Source organism: Condylura cristata, unplaced genomic scaffold (assembly GCF_000260355.1).
Source record: "Condylura cristata isolate star-nosed mole 26May11 unplaced genomic scaffold, ConCri1.0 scaffold00008, whole genome shotgun sequence".
Lineage (NCBI taxonomy): Eukaryota > Metazoa > Chordata > Mammalia > Eulipotyphla > Talpidae > Condylura > Condylura cristata.
Genome location: NW_004567109.1, coordinates 28,383,574 through 28,395,910, shown reverse-complemented (window position 1 = coordinate 28,395,910; position 12,337 = coordinate 28,383,574). Strand labels below are relative to the sequence as shown.

Here is a 12,337-nt window from a genome sequence, read left to right as displayed (position 1 = left end):
GGTGGAAGGCAGCCAAAGGAACATATCAAAACAAAAAATGGTCTGGGCTTAGGAGCTAGAAGTCTCAGCAGTAGTCCAGAAAGAGAAAGCTGAAAATGAATGAGTTAAGGGTTTGGGGGAGGGAGGTAGAGAAAAAGGTTCTTTTTTTTTTTTTTTGGTTCTTTTTAAAGGCTAACTCCTGACCACCTATTATAAACAAAAAGGAACTAAAGGAAACTGCTCTTAAATGATTTAGAGATAAAACTGACTGAGACAAGCAAGATTTTATTTGGCCACAGTTTCCTGTGCTATACACCAGAAAGAGATTGGACCCCTAGTAGAGTCCTTTGTTGGTGTTCTCTAAGAAACTACATTTTCTTAACTTTATGCAGAGAGGGAAGACTAAGTTCCAAATAGGTCTCTGTCACCTTGTTTGGCTTCCTTTGGGTAGAAAGTGAAACTTTAAAGTCTTGAATATTAACTCAAGAAAAAAAAAAAAAAAAAGGAAGTTCCAAGAATAGTATTCCCAATTCACAACTGTCTTTCTTTCAGTTTGTGTGAGGACAGAAAAATGGAAGCATATTAATGCCATATTCATTCTTTGGTTCTTTGTTTAGGGACACTGGAAACCCCAGATCGTTGACAATCCCAGTTACCAGGGGGAAAGGATTCATCCAGAAATAGACAACCTGTAATATAAGGCTGATGCCACCATTTGTCACTAATATAATATCAGTATGCTTGATCTGGACCTTTGGCAGGAAAGCTCTCTGGGCTCAATAGTTTGATCAACATTTCTAAAGTTTGCACAAAGTGGAAAAAGCTGTAGGTTGGGTATTGCAAGACTTGAATGAGTCCTGAACTTTCTAAGCCTCAAACTGCTCATCTTAAAAATGGACAAACTGTATTTGTCCTAATGACTATAATAAACAAAATTTACTGATACACTTATATGTGCTAAACTCTGTATTAGAGACTTTACATTTGACAGTAAATTCTCACTATGAAACCTATTTCTATTATTATTTTCTTACATGTAGTTCATTTTTGTGCAATATTTGATTTCCCCCCTCAGATATAGTCCCCATAATTCTCCCATCACCACAGCACCACTGAACCATCATCATAGTTCCTTTGTGATTTTCCCTCCTGTTTTGGCCCCTACCCCTACCCACCCCCCACACCGTATGTCTCAGATCTATCGAAACATCATCTTTCTAAATATGAGATCTGAAGTTCAGAGAAGTTAAGTAATTTGCTTAAAAACAGATATCTGATAAGCAGAAAAACTGGAACTTGAGCATGTGTCTTTCTGAGGCTAGATTAAGGGGTTCTTGTACATTAGGCTGTTTCTGCAGATCTTACATGATTTTTAGAGACTGATTATGGAGGTAAAAAAAAAAAAGATAAAACCTTCGAATATTGTGATCTCTGAACAAATATTGCGGATGATTGTCCCAGGCAGGAAGACAAATCCTGACCAGGCATCCCTTTTCTTCCCAGCCACACCTTTTTGGCCCTAGTTGGAAGGGGAAGAGCAGGGCTCAGAATCTCAGTCCTTGGGAGAGTCGTTTTCAATCTCTGTCCTCCTTGAGACCTGTTATGGAAATGGGAAGAGACTTTCCCAACGCAGGAGAAAAGAGAGAGCCTCAAGCACAAGACACATTATGGTTTTGTCTCATTTTGTATCTGAAGAGTGTGGATAGAGTTTGCTTAAGTTCCCATTGTTAGCACTCTTTGTTTTTAAATTGTCTTTGAAAAATACAGAACGTAACAGAAACTCTACATTTTGTAAAAGTATGTAGTCATTAATATACCTAATCTGATTGCGTCCTTTAAATGCATTGGGTCTTAAGTTTTTGTTTTTTTTTTTCACTTTTGAAAAAATTAAGATACACTTTGAAACTGTATCTTTGATCAAAAAAAATTAGTTAGCTTTAGTAGCTCTGAATTCTATCAACCTTTCCAAGCAAGTAAACCTTTTTATTTGGGAGTTTAAGCCACTCCGAAGCTAGGTTTCTCAAATTTTAAAGGGCATATGAGTCACTTGGGAATCATACTGAAATCCAGGTTCTGATCCAGCAGGTCTGGGAGGAAGCCTGAGAGACTGCATTTCTGAAACTTAAGCATTATCTCTATCATTTTTGCTCTCCTGACACAGATCTACAGAATGCCTGACATCACCCTTCCAGGCATCCTTTCCTTCTAATTAGGCCTGGCATTCACAGACCCTATTCTACCCTACCCCCTCAGTCATCCTGGCACATTCAATTACCACAGGGTCCCTGTACCATATTGGAAAAGTCTAGTGACTGGCAACATGGAGACAGGCGGTTATTCCGTCACCTGCCCACCAGTTAAATTTCTCTGACTCCTCCTGTTCTCTGTCTGACACCTTCATACATCCCTCTGCCTCCTCACCTTCCCCCACTCCCTACCTCCCCACCTCCCCATCGTTACCCCCAGAAGTGATTGTATTCTTTCCTGAGGACAGAAACTAGGAGACAGAAGTGAGTAAAGAAAATCCTTTTTTTCTCACAATAAAAATTAGACGGATTTTAATTTCCAAGTCTTTTAGAGAAGCAAAATTAATGCAATGCATGTGAAGCAATTAACAAATCAAAGTAATTATGTTACATAAGTCAGCCCCTTCACTATAGGCCAGCAATACATCCAATGGTGAGGTGTCTGCTGATCTGGCAATTCCTTCAGTTACCTCATAGCAGACTTTACTGTGATGGTGTAGGTGCAGCACCTCCAGCTACTGTTTTTATGCAGGAACCACAGTGTCAGTATCCCTGTGGCTCAACTCTTCATCTTGATTTTTTTTATATATTTATTTTATTTATTCGTACAGAACTGAGGTACAGGCCAGAGATGCAGAGGGTGAGAGGCTTCACCAGAGACAGAGTGGGGAGCAGAACAGGCAGATCGATGAAGTACACTACTGAGGGGAGCAGCGGGCAGATCAGGAGAGGTCTGCCGCACCATGTGGATCTCCTCTGGGGCTGGGGGGGATCGAACTCATGCGGAAGTGACTTAAGCTTCTTTGTGCTGTGCTTTAACCCGCTGCGCCAGCAGGGAGGGCCCATCTTCATCTTGATTTTGCCACAGAGGAAGCAAGTATATTTGAACTGCTGATTGACTTCAGTTTTCTTCACCCTTTTCCTGAGGGGCTTCCATAACTTGTTCCTTTTTTGGTCATTAGTCCCTACTTTCCTAGTGTTATTTGGCTGTGTTATCCAAAACAGGTTGGAGCCCAGAAAGCAAGAAAATGATTTTTCTTCTCTTTCGATTCCTTATGATTTTTGAGGGAAAAGTGACTCAAAATGCAATGGATATAGCCTCGCTATAACACAAAGCACTTTGATATCCTTAAGTCATATTGACTATCACCGCCCCTTGAGACTGGGAGGATAGGACTTGCAATCTTCATTTTACTGGTAAGAAAAGTCCAGTACTCAGGGCCCTCCCTGGTGGCACAGTGGGTTAAAGTGAAGCACTATGAAGCTATCCATAGTCACCATAGCACAAGTTCAATCCCCAGCAAGAGAGCTGACCCACATGGCATGGCAGACCTCTCCTGTCCTAATGCCGCTCCCCTCAGCAGTGTTTCATTCAGTACATCTGCCTGTTCTGCCTCCCATTCTGTCTCTGGTGAGTCCTCTTACCTCCATGCATCTGGCCTGTACCCTAGTTCTTGTATGCATAAAAATAAGTCTTAAAAAAAAGTTTGGACTCAGAAAAGTGACTTGATGTGTCAAACTCCCATAGTGAATAGATGCCCAAAACTATATACTCTTTCCATTTTATGGTCCAAGTGGAACAGCATTAAAAAACCGGTAATTTTAACCAGTAAATTAACTTTTTAGGTTTTACAGTCTAACCAAGCTCTTTTTAATGTGATTTTTTTTCTTCTGAGAACTGTATGAAAAAACAGAGAAGGTGTATTTTCATCCAATTTTAGATAAAAAGGTAGAAGCCTTTTAGATCCAATAAGAGTGACCAAGGTCATTCAACTGGTAAGCAGCCCTTATGTCCACAATTAGTTGGAGGCAGAGTCATAAGTTTTGTGTAAGGGAGAGGGTGAAAAGGGGCACTGAAGAACAGGAAAAATAAGGACCATTTCTCATGGGGGCTGGTAAAATGGAAAAGCCAACAAATAAGTAGTTTTCTAAGACTGCTGACAACTCAAAGGAGAAAAAAATCCCTTAGGTAAGAAAATATAAAGTTGTACAAGGAATTATTAAAATTGATTTTTAAAATGCCTCAAAGCAAAACCACGATCTCTATTCAATTTGGCTTTTTGTTTCTTATTTTTCAGTTGGAAGCAAGATTGTTGGGATGATATGAATCAAATAAAAACACTTTTTTTTTTCAGACCCTAGAGGAGGGAACCATAATTCATGCTGTACTTTCTCTTGGCTACAATATTGCTTCTACACAATTAACTTGCTGATTTATTTAGCCAACTGTCAAAGTAAAAAATATATATATATACACACATATGTGTGTGTGTATGTATATATACACTCATATAAAATGAATCTCCTCTTGCTCCTTTCGAAACATATCCAGATACCAAAAAATTATATTAATAACTATTACCATTTGTTGAGTGACAATTATCTGCCAGACACTGTGCTTCACATAAATTATTTCTAATTCTCATGACATCCTAGGAAAGGAGTTATTATTTTTTCTATTTTTCTTATGAAGAAATAGACTCAGAGGGGTTACATAACTTAGTAAGTGTATCTATAAGTCATATCAGAGAAAGGTGATGTCTTGGCACTGGGCAACAATCTAGAACCTATCAGAAAGACAAAAATATCTCTACCACCCTCTAAAATAGTGATTAGACACTTGAACTCAGAACCTCAGGAAACAGTTAACTGCTTTCTAGAATGGGTCAGATAGGTCCGTATAGCATTCTGTATCCCCTGTATTATAATTACCTTTCTATCCCCTCATTCTACTTTAATTTTTGTTAAAATCTGGATGCATGGGATGATAATCTGTATTTAGCAAGGACCTCCTGGGTGATTTTTTTTTTTTTTTTAAAGATTTATTTATTCATACAGAACTGGGGTACAGGCCAGAGGCTCAGGGACGGTGAGAGGCTTCACCAGAGACAGAGTGGGGAGCAGAACAGGCAGATTGACGAAGTACACTGCTGAGGGGAGCAGCGGGCGGGTCAGGAGAGGTCTGGCTCGCCATGTGGTCTCCTCCGGGGCAGGCGGCAGGCGGGAATCGAACTCATGCGGAAGTGGCTTCAGATTCTCAGTGCTGTGCTCTAACCCGCTGCGCCACCAGGGAGGGCCATCTCCTGGGTGATTTTTTAAAAATCCTTTGCACTATCTCTAACCAGCCTACTGTTTTCATTTCAACAAGTGAAATCAAGCAGCATCTTTGAGAATTTCCTTCTTACAAATGATGAAGTTTGCTGATGAGGTCCAAAGTAAAACCTGGGGATTAAGAAAAGTAAGATACTCTCCCACCCTAATACCTGCCCTAGATTATCTGACTCCTGAGTTGTGCTTTGTTCTTTGCATTTTAAAAATCAGCTCACACAGTTATTGCCTCATTTGGTGGGCCAGGGGCTCGAGAGGTGTGGGAAAAGAACTCACATTCTTTGGATATTTACAACTTTGTGCTTATCCCATTTAATGCTTAAAATGAACTTAGCAAGATAGATATGATTATTCCCAATTTCCAGATGGAAGAAGTGAGATTTAGGATATATACATTCATTCTGCCCAAGTACACAAACAGCCTTTAACTTGTTGATTTAGATTTGAGCCCAGAACTTACAGTGTGGTATTTAGAAAGGAGCCACTGAACCCATTTCTGAAAGAAGGCTTGGAGACGGAAGGGTGGTGTCAGTGTTGTTAACCAGCTTCCCTGCTCTCTCAGAATTATTTCATGGGTGGAATGATCATTGGGACAATGGCTTCATGATGGTGACACCCTGCATTTAGACTTCCTGGTTCTACAAGAAGATCCTTTCAAGCAGGTTTTTGGCCAGCATTGAATTGCTCAATAGGCAAACTAAGCTCATGCTTAAAACACCTGCAAAGCACAGGCAACAGAGAAAAAAATTTTGAGGGAGCTTTGATATTGCTTATTTCCAAAGAAACATTGAAGTGGTCATCATAGGGGGAAAATGATTAAGTATCTTTACACTTTTTAGTCTGCCTTTGGTTTGTTTTTACTTCGAGATTATCATCTAATATGTTTTGGTACAGCAGTGTCATACAGCATAAATTTTATAGCTAGATTGCTTAATACAAATCTAGCCTCTCTAACTTATTACATGCAATACCATAGGCAAATCACTTAAACTCTCTGATCTTAGTTTGGTTTTCTCATTTTTAAATTGGAAATGATGATAACCACTGTCTTATAGTTAAATAGACTGTAGTAAGTACTCAATACATGGTACCTATTATATTAAACCATACGTTCACTTGACAAATACTTATTGAGCTCAGGCCATGGTTTTAGTTGCTGTAAGCAGCAATAAAGCAATATGGCTATGATCATCATGGGAGGGGGGCTGCCATTTTAAGTAGGGATGGTCAGGGAGGTTTCTTTGAGTAAGCCTTAAAGAGACTTGGAAGAATTAATGAGCAAATTATGCAGCTATCTAGGGAATAAAAGGCTTTAGGTAGAACAGTAGACATAGCACCTGAGATAGAAGCATACCTTGTTTGTTTCAAGAGTAAGGAGGCCACTGTACCTAGAGCTGGGTGAGAGAGAGAGCCAGAATAGTTAGGGTCATATGCTTGTGTAAAATGGGAACATGTTGGAGTTGTTTCTAGCAGAGGAGTGATATGAACTGGCCAAAGTTCAAAACATTACTCTAGCTGTTATGTCATTATAAAAAGCAAAACAAACTAGGGCCCTTCCTGGTGGTGCAATGGGTTAAGGCAAAACTCTGGCCACAGCCACTTCAGCATGAGTTCTATCCCATGCCAGGGAGCTGACCCACATGGGGTAGCAGACCTCTCCTGTCTCGCCCGCTGCTTCCCTTAGCAGTGTTCTTCGTCAGTCTGTATGTTCTGCTCCCCACTGTGTCTCTGATGAATCCTCTTTACTGCTCCTGCACCTCTGTACCCCAGTTCTATATGCATAAATAAATAAATCTAAAAAAAACCCCAGCAATTAAAAAAGACTATAATGGAAAAAAGGTGGAAACAGGTGGTAGTAGTGGCGATAAATGGGAATGCTTAGATCCATTTGAAGATAATACTCACAGGAATGAAGGGTTAGATATGGAATATGAGTGGGTATAGAAAAGGATGGCTCCAAGATATTTGACCCAAGTGACTAGAGGATGGAATTACTGAGATAAGGGAGAGCATATTTGGGGGAGTGGGAGTGGAAAAAGAAAGAAAAAGTGAATTATAGCTATTTCTTTCTAGGCATAAGAAAATGAAGGCCTGATTGATAGAGGTTTTTTTCTCTCTAATCTTATGGTGAACACAATAAAGTGTCAGGCATTGTTTTCCTGCAGGATTCTAGAAGGACTCATTTTACTGAGCAAGCAGATTCTCAATGTAGTTTTGTACTGGGTAAAAGGCCACTTGGCCCAGATACTATAGGTGAGGGTTAAAATGCTAGGGGAATTTAGACTAAGTGTCCTTCCTTTAAGTTCCTTCTTAATAGAAAGACTTATGAAAATAGCTCTAGAAATCATATTCTGGCACTTAGATGAACACATTAAGGGACACTGATGGACTTCCATTTCTGACTTAATATAAGTTTGTACTGGTCACAGCTCAAAAGCAAATTCAAAGAGTTCCCAAAGGTTTTGTTACTGTGATGTAGCAGAAAAGGGTCAGACTGAGAGCCACAAAACCTTCTTTCTAATTCTAGTTCTACCACTCACTAACTAAATAGCTTAAGCAAGTCATCTAATGATCCTGAACCTCAGTCAGATTTCTCATCTGGAATGCGAGATTTGTAACATCTAGCTTGTTCAAGGCTGTGAGAAATAGAAATCATGTGTGTAGATTGTCTAGCACTGTGTTAAGCATTATCATAGGCAGTTAGAAAATGTTTGTTGAATCTGAACCAACTTTATTTATGAACAAATTATACTCACACCACACATACTGAAAATTTTTATGTAAACAAAATCTTTAATAGTGTGGGATGGTGTCAGACACTTCTAAAATGGGTTAATGTTGTTTATACCATCTGTAAATTATTTTGAAATTCCGCATTCTAAACAGGATGTGGAGAAGCAATGGAGAGAATTATATGAAGAAATGGAAAAAAGGAAACAGGAAGAATAGACTGATAATAAAAGGCAAAGAAGAGGAAGGGGAAGATGACATCTGAGGAACCAAAGAAAAGGAAGGCGAAGAGGATTCTGCTGAGGAACCAGTAATTGATGGGCAGGTGGAGGGAGATAATGTGGCAAGGGCATTTTGGGGTAAAAATGAAGAAGTTGGGTTGATCAGAAGGATGAACTGTAACTGGGGGGAAATTGTTAACACTCAGAGGCAAATGATGCTGCTTAGAATATTCAAGAATTTGACAAAATCTGGGGAGCTTGCTGATTTTGAATAAATACTGAGTTTGTATCTCTATCCCACCCTCTTTTGTTTGGTACAACTTTGGGAAAGTCACATCACCTCTTGGGGTTTCTTTTTCCTTGACAGTGGAAAGGGAGTGATCATTTCCATTTCATGAAGTTTTTGTAGGGCTGAAATGTGCGTTGTACCTGATATATAGTTAACATATAGTAGTATGTTATCACTATCATTATCATGGTGGAAATTAGATTGAATGGGAGTAAACAAACTTGACTTGATCCTCACTTTTGATTTATCTTGGTACATCCAGGGATTTCTTAGTAGTTCCTGAATAATTAGTTGTGATGATACTTGTGGCTGGTGATGTTTTCTTCTTGCAGATGCACCAAGCACTTAAAAAGAAAATCAGACTTCCTCTTAGCAAAAAAAGAAACTTTGTGGCGGCTCTTTTTTTTTTTCCCCCTAATTTAAAAATAACTCTTACTTGTTTGCTGGTTAGATATTTACCTTTTCAGGACCACCTGCTTTATCGTGTACATTCAATATCTCTTTACAAATTATAAAGCACTTTCTTATAAATTTGAGGAGCTCTTGGAATGTGCTCATTTAACCCTCACAGCAGCCATTGTAAAACATACCATGATTATCTTCATTTTACAGATAATAGAAACTGCTTAGATCAGGCAAGTCACTTGCTCAGGGTCAAATAGCTCTTAGGAGGCAGGATCAAGTTGTTCTGAACCCAAGTTCTTCTGCTTCCAAAGCTTATCCTTCCATTGTCCTAGGCTGCTAAATGAGTGAATGAATATCCATTACAATGAGATGTGAAGAGCAGGCAACATTCCATAGGAAAAGATTTCTTTTTAGGGAAAAGTAAGCACAGAATAATTTTCCTCTTTTAAAATATTTCTCAAAAATCAAACATATAAATAAGTAATTGAATGAACTATGACACTCTTTTCATAGTAAGAAGTGATACATCTAGGTTGATTCCAGCTGTTCAGGACCACTAGAAGTCTATTTTTGTTTCTGTGCACTTACCAGCTGACTTGCCTTGGGCAAGTGATCTAACTTTGCTGTGCCTCATTTGTCACATTTGGGAAATGGATTGAAAACAGAACTTACTGCAAACTTGGCTGTGAGGATTAAATGCGAACTGCCTCCTTCTTAGTTTTGTAGGAATACACTAAAGACTAATACTAGGCTAGGTGGAGAGTTGGACCTCAAAGCAGCTAGGACATGACATCACAGGATCTGGAACTCAGTAGGTGCTCAATAAATATTAGTTGAAAGAATGAACTCTGGCTGGTAGTTTAGGAGATTTCACAAAGAAAGTCTTTTAAGCTAACTCTTGCAGAATGCATGCATTTGTCTGATAGTACACATCTGAAGGGGGTGTGTACTAAAAGGAACTTAACATGAGGATATTGAGGTTAAGAATTATTTTAATAAGGTCTGTTACTGCAGAATTCTGTGTCAACTTCCTGTCCTTGATAAGAATGTTTTCTTCCCATATATGGAGGGCAACTTCATGTGGGAGTTATATCTTCCATTGAGGAAGAAAAGGGGGTGATCAAAGTGTCCCTTTTGTGTCTATTGTGTTTTCAAGTTTAGCTGAAAATAATACTTAGGCCAAAGTTGCACATTTTAAAGCAGCATATTTTGGCACTGTTCAAATTTATACCTATTTCAGTTGCATAAGAGTTTTCTACTGTGCAAAAGGGCAAGGCTTCCACTACCTAGTTGGAACATTCTCCCTTGGGGCTGGAGACTGTCATGTAGGGTGATGTGTTTTAGGGATCTTAGCCTGCTATCAACATGGTTTTCTGATTGGTCAGGTATATTCTCTGCCAGTTGTGTCATATCTTCAATACCCCAGGATAAAGATAGTGATTTCATATAGAATTTGGAGAGAAATGTCAGCAATAAGACTCCATTTTTTCCTTTTATGAACCCTAATTTTTTTCTTTTTCTTTCTTATTGAGGTAACATTACTTTAGAACACTGTGTAGATCCCAGGAACACATTTTCTCACCTCAACAACTGTACATCTCATCAGGCCCACTTCCAAACATTCAGTCACCTCGTTTGGATGTTTTTTAAAGGTACTGCTATTTCATGAGTTAATTTTTGTTTTGCCTTGATGTTGATTTATTTTACAAGCATGATTTCAATAGTTAAGGTACTTTTAACAAGAAAATAGTCATTCATGATTTCTCTCATTCTGTATACAAGGGACAGAAATGTTTTGTGTTTTTTTCCAAAATGTGTCTTTTGCACACCCTCATCCTACCACTGAATCATATTCCTCCAAATGATATTTTTTATTCTGATTATACATTTACTTTTCAAAAGCAACAGGTCATTGTAAAAAATTTGGAGTTTACAAATTGTGCAACATTTGTTGTCTTTTCTTCCAGTTTTCTGTTCATTTGTTGATTGGTAAATTTGACTTTGGTGCTGAGGTTGTGGCAATTTAACCAGCTTTGGTTAGAGATGAACACTTTAAATTTTATCCATTATTTACTTTTCCTCCTTTCCCTTCCCCATGCAGGCAACTAAGTTCTAGTTGATGTATATCTCTTTGTTTACATATGTTCTTATGAACTGTGAAATTTTGTCTTGTATGGATGTATTTCTAATTTATGTAAGTGGTATAGTATTTATTTATGTGTACAAGAACTGTGGTGTAGGCCAGAGTTACAGGGCAGGGGTGAAAGGATTCACCAGAGACAGAGTAGGGAGCAAATACACTGAAATACGCTGCTAAGGGGAGCAGTGGGTAGGTCAGGAGAGGTGTGCTGCACCATGAGGGTCACCTCTCTGGTCAGAGATCCAATTCAAGTTGTAGTGTCTAACAATAGCTTGATGCTGAGACTTAACCCCTTGTGCCACCAGGGAGGCCTTGGTAGAGTATTTGAATCTCTTTTTTTTTTTCATATTTTTTATTGATCACTGTATTTCTTACATGCATTTATGTTGCTGTTTATACATTTTATCCATTACTTCTGCTTGTTGCGTAATATTTCATGGTGTACTAATTACCACAATTTAGCTATTTACTCTCCCAATGATAGACAGCCAGGTTTGCCTTCAAGATCTCCAATTAAGATAGACTTTTCAATATTGCAATGAACAGTTTAATGCACAACTCTTTATATGTTTGCATAAAAATTTCTTTGGGGTCTATCCCAGGAGTGGAACTGTTGACTCATAGAATATGTGAGTTCTCAATTCACATAATTTTTTTGAATAATATAATAGTTTATTTTTACATCATTATGTGCATTTTTTCCATTTTAGTTGTAATCCCCTTGGGCTTCCCATCACCAAATCACCATGTGCCATCACCACACTCCAGTGCATTTCTTCCCCCCACTGTTTTTTATCCCATTTCCCACTCCACCCCATAAAATGAGTCTGGTATATATCTGTTCATTATTATCATTATTTTCTTGCCTGACCCGTTATATTCCTGCTATGAGTGAAACCATCGATATTTTTCCTTTTCTTTCTGGTTTATTTCACTAAGCACGACCTTTTCTAGCTCCACCCGTGTTGCTGCAAAAGGCATGTGTTTTTTTTTGTTTGCTGAGTAATATTCCATTGTGTACATGTACCACATCTTTTTAATCCAGTCATCCATTTTGGGCATTTGGGTTGTTTCCATGTCTTTCCAATTGTAAATAAAGCAGCAGTAAACATGGGGGTGAAGGTATCTTTTTGAATTAGTGTTTTTGTCTTTTGGGTAGATACCTAGGAATGGAATTGCTGGGTCATAGGGAAGCTCCATGTTTAGCAGTTTGAGGCAC

At 38.6% G+C, this 12,337-nt stretch overlaps 1 long non-coding RNA gene across 2 annotated transcripts in view; it reads left to right on the top strand.

Annotated features, from left to right (window-relative positions):
- Positions 1–8,569, top strand: part of LOC105853393 — a 47,266-nt gene extending 38,697 nt beyond the window's left edge. For both annotated transcript variants that reach the window (XR_001145233.1, XR_001145234.1), the window contains one exon: positions 8,220–8,569. This is a non-coding gene — a long non-coding RNA (uncharacterized LOC105853393). The remainder of the gene's footprint in view (positions 1–8,219) is intronic.
- Positions 8,570–12,337: the final 3,768 nt, after the last annotated feature.